We start from the raw sequence: 11213 nt of genomic DNA, 5'->3' as shown, positions 1-11213 counted from the left end.
AGCCCACATTTTCCACGAGAGAGGATTGCAATTGCTGTTATATTCACTGCAAAGAATTAAAAGCAAAATAGTTAGTTACAAGCGCACTAAAAGGTTACATTTCACTTAATTTGCATCGGAAAATACCCACTGGACAGTGCCATTTCTCTGATCCTGTAATGAAGAAATTCAGCACCTGTTCGGTGCACCATTGTACTCCAGCTGCCGGACAAGGGTGAGAAAGAGGGGCAAATACGGTAATAGATGCCGAGCAGTTTCTAATAGGGTCTCTGCAAACTTCCCGGTGAGTGGCTGATCGCCGGAGTCACTGTTTGATTATGCATTAATAATCGGAACAAAATAGATACAGAGAGATATTAACTTCAGGCCAGATTGTGAAATTTTAAATCAGTAATTCAATTAAGCATAAAACAAGTGTTCTCATCTGCCCCCTGATGATAGGAAAGACCTGTTGTCAAAACTGGAACTAGAAGATCAATTTAAGAGCAGTCGTCATTATGAGGACTATTATCGGCTGCCGTGATTTTCCACATGTCTATATCGATGTAGAACAATATATAGCAACAAGTCTCCGAATAGGCAAAATTGTCAAACGCTGCACCACATCAAGGTTAGCACTAACTTAGTTGATGCAACTGGCAAAAAAACAACCCGGCGGGATATTAGACAGATTAAGATACATTAAAATAACACAGAATAAGCAGGTGCTTAAAGCGTCTTCATCCTGGAAGCAGTCATTTGGAGATACCGACTCTGTTTTGGGTATCAAGGTGACAATTGTATAGGACAGCACGTGCAACATCGTACCAGGTCCAGTATCTCACCTGGAATACTAACTGCCGCAAGTACAGGATAGAACGTGCTTGTTAAATAGTAAATTGCTGGATATCCCATTTTCCGCTGTTGTAGAGTGCGACCCAACTGCCCTTGTGCACAGGTGGTTGATGTAACAAACTCTTATACCAGATAATGGAAATTCCACTGGGATAATTCGTTAGACTACATCTTCTCCGATTCCAGGCGCAGCCCCCTGAAGAAAAACAGTAAGCTATTTATTGCGCAACTGTAGAATGAACGTGGCTCCTCAAGGGATACTAGAAGTTACTATGTTTGAAGAATATTTAAACTTTATTGAAAGGAGAAGATTGCACGACGTTTAAGCTGCTTCCACAGATATTTTATTTAGATCATGTATTCAAGAGAGTCTGCAGATGCTGGAAATGCAGATTAACACACACAAACCGCTGACGGAACTTGCTAGGCATCTACGAAAATAAACAAGCAGTTGACGTTTAGTGAAGGGTGCCCTCGACATTGTGTGTGTGTGTGTGTGTGTGTGTGTGTGTGTGTGTGTGTGAGTGTGTGTGTGTGTGTGTGTGTGTGTGTATGTGTGTGTGTGAGTGTGTGTGTGTGTGTGTGTGTGTGTGTGTGTGTGTGTGTGTGTGTGTGTGTGCGCGCGCGCGCTGTTTGGCTCTTTCCTGTTTCCAGATGTTATTGCCAGCATCATTTTCGACATGGTGTAACAACTTGGAATGGTCGTAATGTACAACATTAGGCTGAGCATGATGGACTTTTGAAATTCAGAAAGCGGATTTAGCCTCGTAGGTGAAATGACGCAGACGTCTTCCTGGAAAGGGTAGATCCACGTCTATCTTTTGCTTTTTGGGTTGTATTAGTGCCGGGAGCTGCTCACCCTGACCCTTTTCCACAAGCGATTCTGCAGTCACTGAAATCCAGAGCAACACACACAATATGTTGGAGGAACCCAGGTCTAGCAGCGTCTATTGAAATAAATAAACAGCTAACTTTTCGGATTGAGACGTTTCATCAGGATTGGAAAGGAATGGGGATGTGCCAGAATAGAAAGGTAGCGGACAGGCAGGAGGACAAGCCAGAAAGTGATGGGTGTGGGAGGAAGTATGAAGTCAGAAACCGGCCGGAGATAGCTGGTAAAAGCAAAGGGGCTGGAGAAGAATGAATCTGTTAGGAGTGGAGAGTGAACCATAGCAGAAAAGGAATTGAGAGGTGATAGGCAAATGAAGAAAAGAGAAAGGGTAAGGGGGCAGAGTGAGAAATTAAAGACACAAGATAAAAGGTTCAATATTGTTTACTGTCATGTCCAGTACATAAATATAAAGGAGAAGGACCCGGTGCAGTACAAAAACACAATATAGAAAGTCCAATAAAGAAAACACGGTATTCACTTATACTGTAGAAATAGATTGATTGTGAACCGTGTCTGTACATAAGGTGTCTCTACCAGTAAACAATAAAGTAGCGGTGCTGGAGTTGGGGGCAGAGAGTTGATGTGTGACGTGTCGCTCAACCTTAATGCTTGGCGAAAGTGATTCTTTTTGAGTTTGATAGCCGTGGCGTGGATGATGGGCCTGGGATAAACAGTACCACACGCGGGGTGGATGGGATCATCCATGGTGTTATTGGCCCTTTTCGGATTCACTTCTGTACGTATGTCATTGGTAGAGGAGAGGCTGCTGCTAGTGATGCGTTGGGCAGTTTTGACAACTGGCTGGTGAGCCTTCCCGTCTGCCAAGGTATAGTTTACGTACCACGTGGTGAATCAACATGTTAGGATGCTTTCTGGTGAGCAGGGATGTGCGATGGCCAGCTCTCTGTAGCCTCTACAGAAAGTAGGGGCGTTACTGGGCTTTTCCGATTGAATACTACCTGTTTTTAGACCACGGAAATCCGTGCGAAATGTGCCCCCTCAGGAGTTTAAAACTGCTCGCAGGCTCCATTGCTATGGGCCCGATATAAAGCGGTGGAAATGGTGCGGTTGTTCCTGAAGTCGATAACCCTCTGAGTTGTTTTATTGACAATGAGGAAGAGGCCATATGCTTGGCACCAGCCCCCGAGATCTTTCATCTCCTCTCTGAAGGTCGTCTTTGTTGTTTGTGATGAGGCCCGCTACTGTTTTGCTATCAGTGAACTTGACAATGCGAATTATTCGGGTGTTTTTTTTTTGTTGGCCGTGCTGTCTCGTGTAAGCAATGGGCTCAGCGCACAGCCCTCGGGGCACCCTTGCTGAGGATGATGGGCAGGGAGGCGCAGTTGTGCAATTTGTCTATTTGAGGTCTGTTGATTAGGAAGAAGAAGGAAGGGCAAAATAATGCCAACAGACCATGCACTTTCTTAACAACCTCACCAACCTGCGCGGCAGCTTTGAGGGATATATGGACCTGGGTACAATGACAAATGTCTTGCTATTAACGGTGTATCCTTCTTTCAGGTTAGACCTTCCAAAGTGAATCACTTCACAGTTTTCCGGGTTCAACTCCATCTGCCATTTCAAACCCCAGCTCTGTATCGTGTCAATGTCCCAATGGAAGCTGCTATAACGCTGCACGCTATCCACAACCGCATTGACCTCTGTAAGGGCCCTAGTATCCTAAACACTAAGGTGCTGTTTGTATCAATGGTCACCCTTTTGTTGACCGTTAGACAACAGCTGTTGTTACTCCTGGCCAATTATTTACAACACCGAAGTATGGAAATATTCTCCGGTCGATCATTATGAGGCCAAAGTTATATACACCCTGGACGTACGAAGCAGATAAAGGCGAGTCTATCGCTGCCAAATCCAGTGGCTGTTAGTAAGGGGCTAACGAGTCGGTTTTCCAGAGACGCCCAGTAAAAAGGTATTTTACCTCTTTCACCTTATTCGCTAGTTCACCTTCCTATTTCATTGTTTCTCCCAATGGTCCAGCACCCCGACCTCCAGGTTCCTTGCACTTCTCCTCTCTTACATCCATCTCTTCTACCCTTCTTCCTCGACTCTCGTTAATCCTTCCAACTCCTCCAGGCACTGTCTTTACAACCCATCTAATCCAAACCCTTCTCCTCCCACTGTCTCCGCTAACCCGCTCACCTACCACAACACTTTTTCACCAACTGCTTTCCTTTCACCTCACAATCCTCTATGCCCCTTTCCACCAACTTCCTCTCCTACATCTCCTGTCAAACACTACTCCTCCACCCCTTCGTATGCAGCATCGTCTTCAAATCCCCTCTATTCCACGCCCAATCCATTTCTTCTCCTATAACACCTCACACTTCGAAGCCCCTAACGTTCAACACCCCATCTCATCTAACAGCCTCACCTCTACACTCCCTCTATTATTCCTCTCCTCTACCCTCCACATCCACCACATTCCTCCACTTTCTCTCTTCTGCTCTCATTACTCCACCCCTCTGACGATACATTACTCCTTTAGGCATTCTCTCCTCCAGCCCATCTCCTCTTTACACATCTCCCCCAACATTCTCTGCTACCCACTACTACTGACCTCTGCTCCCCACTAACTGGCTCTCCTCCACCTTCTTATCCACCTCGCCCTTTTCTGCACACTCTCCTCCACTCCTGTCCTCCATCCTTATTACTCCCACCAAATCTCCTCCAGCCCCATCTCCACTAGTTCATCTCCTCCAAACCTCTGCTTCTCTTCCTCTCCTCCACACAACTCTTTCACTGCACTTCCTTCTCAACCAATCCCTACTCCTCCAACACCCTCCTCCAATCCGCTGTCCACCAACCCCTGCTTCTCCACCACTTATCTCCAATCCCCTTCCCACTAACCTCTGATTCTGCAAACCCTTCTCCACTAACCTCAGCTCATCCACCACTCCCCTCCAATTACTTCTCCACCAACCACTGCTCCACCACTACTTTCCTCCAATCCCCTCTCCACCAACTCCTGCTCTTCCAACACTCACCTCAAAACCCTTGTTCACCAACCCCTATTCCTCCACCTCTCTCCTCCAATCCCATCTCCACCGACAACCCCCATCACACGCTTCTGAACTCACACTTTCAGCCCATGCTCCTCTACCTCTTTTCTTCTCCAACACCACTTTGTCCCCCATTTCTGACCAATTTCTTCTCTTCCATTCTGTCTTACACTCTCTTTGTTATAACCCGCTCCTCTATCTCTTTTTGCCTTAACCGTATTCTCAAGCAACATTCTACTACCCACATCTTCTCTCCTGCACTCTCATTACTTCACCGCTGTCTCCAACCTCACCTCTCTTCTCCAGCCTTTCTCTGCTATCACCCCTATACTTCAGTTCCTTCTCCTCCACTCATCTCATACTCTCCTACACACCCTGCTCATGCAGCAATCCCGTTGCAAACACCCTGGCCTACACCCTCCTTTTCTGCACAGCCACTCTCCTCCACACATTTCTTCCTCTGGTTGCCCTCCACTCAAATCTTCTCCGTTAATTCCTCTCTTCCACTGTCTTCGCTTCCTCCTCCTCATCCTCTTTTCAAAACCCTCTCCTCTACTTGCTCCCCACCCCTTTCCTCCACTTTCTGTCCTGTCCATCTTCACTGTACACGCTTCTGCTTCACCCTCTCTCTACCAAACCCACTTCCTCCAAACTCCTCTCCTCCCCGACCGTCTTCCCCACTCATGCACCCACCTACTGCACCCCTTTCTCCAATAACACATTCTTCTCTGCTCCCTTTTCTTCCACCAGTTCTCCACCATACCTTTGCCCCATCGCTTTTCCCATCACATCCCTCCAATCCTCTCTCATACACTCATTATGCCACCTTTCTCGATCACCTCCTCTGCTCAAAACCCTTTTCCTCTACCCCTTTCCACCCTTCTCCTGAATTTCCGTCTCCTAATCATTCCTCTCATTCATCATCTGTCACCCGCCTTTTCTGTACACCCTGTCCACAGACCTTCTCCTTCGTGCCCCTCTCCTCTGCTTCCCACTTCACCAAACCCTCGCCAGCCCCATCTCCATACGTTCTCTTCTTTACCAGCTCATCTTCGTTAAATCCCCACCCCCTTTTCCAGTCGTTACCCTCTAGCCCTTCTCCAATCCCTCTTCTCTGCGAACTCTAAACACACTCCACCAACCACCTACACAAGATACCCAACAGCCTTCTCCACTTTGTGAGAGTGGGAGGAAAACACCAATGAAGCCGACCAAGTCTCTACTTGTAAATGAAACGTTGCATTCCACTAAAAATCCGGCGAAACAAACCACCCCTGGGGATGGGCAGAAAGTTGGCGTTTACGGGTAGAAAGCCTACATCGCGGCTCTGCTATCTTCGTTCGTCCTCACTAAAGGTCTCACCTAGCATTTATTGGTTTAGATTTCTTTTCGATTAATTTCCAGATAATTTACCAGCTTTGTTTTGTTCTGTTCTAATGGATATTCTTATTGTCAAAAACAGAAAAATAAAATCAGGATTCTTTTTATCTAGAAACTGAAATCATTCTTCCCAGTTTTACCACAGGTTATTAGGAAAGGAGATAACTGCAGCCCGGAGACAAATTTTATTTTCATTCTACTCTAGTTATTTGTGTGGTGCCACAAGGGTGTAGATTAGCTCTAAAGCCATTTCAGTGACCAGTCGGGTAACTACAAGCCAGTGAACTTTATGTTAATGGAATCTGAACCAGAATCAGAACCGGGGTTATTAACACTGACGTTCAGTACGGACGAGGCAGGAATTCAGTGTAACACATAGAACGCTGAAAGTGCCTTTATATACATTCACGGGGCACGGAAAAAATCATTCAGCTCTTTATCATCGTTACAGAACTACAACATTCTGTTTAGTCTACGTATTTCGCTGCAACGCAGAAAAAGCCCAGCTAACGCACAGCTCGGACAGTTCTCAATATCATATAATCTTTGGTCCAAGAAGTGAAGAAATAGTACCTGCAGCTTTTGATGTAAGCAGTGCAAATATTGCTACTGGAAAGAATCAAATTGGTAAAGGAGACATTTTTTTTACGTAAAGAAACTGCCCCAGTCTCCAGAAATCTAAAAGGCGATCAGACTTGCAGAAAAATTACATTGTTTTCTGCTTATGTTTTCAGTTTTATTTCTTCCATTTCGGTTCATGACTTGAAATACTATTGATAATGAGAGAAACATTCATTTTATGATACTCAATCACGACCTGATTAAATCTACTATTACTGTAGATTTCATATTGTCTTCGCTCTTTCGGTAACTGCTAAGGATAAGATTGATCGAGCAGTTCGTGGAGCAGACAGCACGAGCTCCGGTACAGGTATAGATATCTTTCCAAAACATGAATGGCCGGTGAGCATCACCGATAGATGATTGCATTTATGGCCAGAGCCTCAAGTGATGAAGTGCATTTTGTTGGCTTTAACGAAGTTACGGGATACAGATCTTCTGCGTTCGATGTTATTTGACATGGCAGCCACTGTGCTCAAATAATTGAATTTTGTAACAAGAAAATACAATCAGTCCCGCAAAGCTAATATTAAGGACATTAATCTGCCAACATTGAGTGCATCTTCAAAGCAGCAATGCTTCAACAGCGGCATCCATTATCAAGGAGTCTCTCGAACAGGAGCCCGAAGACGCACTCTCAACATTTTAGGAACAGGTTCATATCCTCCGCCGTCAGATATCCGAAAATTCCATGAGCCCATTAACTCCGTCTCTTTTTGCACTATATATTTATTTTTAACTTATTTCTTATTGTGATATCTAGCTCTTTATATATCACAATGTACTGCTGCCGCAAAGCATACACAAAAGAAAACATTACGAGATATGTCGGTGATAATAAGCCTCTCCACTACGAATAATTGTTATAACAATTTCGTCATTAAAGCACGCTGTGCAATTAAATTATATTCCACCGCCCCGCAACACTGATCTTCCTGTAACTGTAAGTAACGACAAATGTACACCAGAGCAACCAGCTTGCGTGACCCTTCATCCTCCCACATTACTCATTTACTATTGCTGTATATACTTGTACAGATACAGCACACACTGAACCACTGCTGTGAAATTTCATACCTATTGTAAATGACCTCATTGTTACAAGAAGTAACTGCACAAATGCATCACGAGTTCGCACATAAAATACTCTATGCTTCCCTACGTTACTGCCCTCACTAACCCGACTCAGTTCCCCGTCCTCTGACTCTTCAACATTGTTAAATCACTTGAACTGCAAATTTCTGACACTTCCAAACACTGACTTCATACATACATTATCGGCACACACATCTCCGGTCGCCCTACAGAACGGGATATCATTATTACCGTGAACACCTGGGCACGTCATTACCTCTAAACTTCCACCATTCTTTGCCAGACAGACACACCATGGATCACTTCTACAGTGAGTACCTCCTCAGGTGATTCACCGATCTCCCTTGAGATTGGACACCTCATTTTGATACAATGGTTTATATTTCCAGATATGGAAAGGGGAATGATAGGTCTGGTCCTCGGGTTGAGTTTATAAATTGGAGAAAGACCTGTTTTATTGGTATCAAAAAGGATCTGACAGGTGTAGATTGGGACAGGTGATTTCTGGCAGAAGTGTTCTTGGCACGTGGGAGGCCTTCAAAGGTAAAATACAGTGAGTAAGGAGTTTATGCGCTGCACTTAGAATAAAGTGAAATGCTACTAGGTTTAAGGAATTTTGGTTTTGTAAAGATATTATTTTTAACCGTTGCAAGGAAGACGCAAGTGGTATAAGCAATAAGGAACAAATGAGGTACTTGAAGAGCATAAAAAATGCAAGAAAGCATTTAAGAAGAAAATCAGGAAGGATAAGATGAGGCATGAGTTTGCTCTAACAGACAAGGTGAAAGAGAATCCGAAGGGTTTCAACAGATATACATATTAAAAGGAAAGGAATAGCAAGGAACAAATTTGGTCCCCTGGAAGATCAGAATGGTATTCCAGGCGTGGATCCAAAAGAAGGGGGGAAGATGTTAAATTGTTTTTTTTTTTGCATCTGCAGTTACTTAGGAGACTGAACAGAATCTATAAACCGAGGCAAAACAACAATGAGATCATGGAATCTTTCTAGATTACGGAGCAGGAGGTGTTTGCTACCTTGAGCCAAATTGGTGTGGATGCATTTCCAGGGTCTGACAGGGTGTTCCATCAGACCTTGTGTGAGGCTAGTGCAGAAATTGCAAGGAGTCAAGCAGAAGTACTCAAATCTCCATTAGATATGTTAATGTACACGGGGGATTGGAGGACAGCTAACAGAGCTTTGACCAGCGGCCAATGCAGACATCGGACGTTTGGAGAGGAGAGGCAGCAGTCAGGTCCACTGCCAGAGGATAAAGGCTGGCGCGGATCGCGACAGTATGGAGAAACACCTCGCGGGTTAAACTCCAGAAAAAGAGAATGTCGAAAAGCTGAACGCAGTTCATGGAAAATAAAACTCCAGGTCCACTACGTCTTTTAAAATGAAACTCTTTGTATCTATAATTTAGAGTTGGGATGTGCAAGTGCACGTTCCCTAATTGCTGTAGCTGATAGGCTCACACATCTTTCTGTATCAACAGCACTTGATATTCTATCTACAAAGCTACGCAATGACCTTGTGTTCGTTTCTACTGACAGAAGGTTAGATATGCTGTCCGTGTCTCTGCATCAGGTTAGAAGTCAGCGTCATCCTTTCACTCACTTAGAATTAATTTAGTAAAGATGACATAATACAAACCTATTGACTATAAAACCCTAGAAGAAATTGTGCTACACCTGAAATCCTCCTCCTGTTCCCTTGACGTTTTACCGACAACCTTTTTAAAACATGTTTTTAATTGCATGGCGCCAGACATTCTGCAAATAGTCAATACTTCTCTTCTATCAGCCTGCTCCCCAAAAGCCCTGAAAACTGCAGTTATTAAGCCTCTTTTAAAAAATAACAACCTGGACGCCTCTGTAATTAATAACTACAGGCCTATATCAAACTTACCATGTTTAAGTAAAATTACTGAAAGGATTGCTTATCAACAACTTATCGGCCTTTTGGCACTAAGCAACTGCACGGATGCTTTCCAGTCTGGATGTTGGCAGCACCGTAGCACCGAAGCTGCTCTGATTAGGGTTTTAAATTCATCCACTCATCAATTGGTAACTGCATATCTGACCGAACGAAAATGACATGCGGAGTGCCTCACGGGGTCAATACTTTTGTTTAACATATGCATGCTTCCTCTAGCTCAAAGCATGGCAAGCAACGAAATATCTTACTTGAATTATGCGGTTGACACTCAAATTTATATAGCAGATTACGGTCACATAGATACAATCACTAAAAAAGTGTACTGAACAACTCATTCATTGGATGAGACAAAATTTCTTCCAGTTAAAAAAAAGCGAATAATTGTTTCTGGTGCCAAAAACTAACGATTAAATGTCAGTGCTCACTCAGAATCCCTGTCGTTAGAGACCACAAACCAAGCCAGAAATCAAAATCCTGGTGCTGCGATGGACTGACTTAAATGTTAACTGCCGCATTAAGACGATTAGAAAGTCAACCTACTACCATCTTAAAATACAGCGAGAGTTAAAGGGGTTATGCCTCAGGAAGATCTAGAAAAAAATCGTCCATGTATTTATTTTAGTAGGCTTTATGTGAGTAATGACGTTTTCTTCGGCAGTTTAACGGGGGCACGACTGCGCAAGCGCGTGTAAATTGGACCGTGAGGCAGCGGGAGTGTTTAAAGAGAACAGTAGACGGAGCGGGCGACAGATTAGAGGGAGACAGAGTAGGAAGGCTTTGTCTCCAGAGGCTTCGGCGAGCAGAGGCTGAGGACGAGCTTCACTCCAAGTGAGGTAAGATCGGGTAAGTTCCTCACAAAGGAGAAAGTTTCAAAAGTTCAGGCAAGTATTGGGTAGGTCATGGCAGCTGAGATCGGCCCCGTGGTTTGTTCATCCCGCAGCATGTGGGAAATCAGGGATACTTCCAGTGTCCCTGACGACTATGTGTGCAGGAAGTGTGTCCAGCTGCAGCTTCTGGCAGACGGCATTGAGCGTCTGGAGCTGCGACTGGATTCATACTGGAGCATTCGCGATGCTGAGAAAGTCGTGAATAGCACGTTTAATGAGTTGACCACACCGCTACACAGGCAGAAAGGGAAGGAGTGGCCACTAGACAGCGTAGCAGTAGGCAGGTAGTGCGGGACAGTCGTGGGTCGGCAGAGTGAACAGCAGTGTTTTGAGCACGCAACCCTGGGGAGCCCCCGTGCTCAGAGATGGTGTTGGAGATGCTGCTCCCGATCTGGACTGACTGAGATCTCCCAGTTAGCAAGTCCAGGATCCAGTTGCAGAGGGAGGTGTTCAGGCCCAAAAGGCTCAGCTTTCCAATCAGTTTCTGAGGGATGATTGTGTTGAATACTACACAGAGTGTAGTTAAGTACAATCTGTTCGGCTTC

This window comes from Hypanus sabinus, chromosome 6 (assembly GCF_030144855.1).
Source record: "Hypanus sabinus isolate sHypSab1 chromosome 6, sHypSab1.hap1, whole genome shotgun sequence".
NCBI lineage: Eukaryota > Metazoa > Chordata > Chondrichthyes > Myliobatiformes > Dasyatidae > Hypanus > Hypanus sabinus.
The sequence above is the reverse complement of the archived record's forward strand: the minus strand, read 5'-3'. Positions refer to the sequence as shown.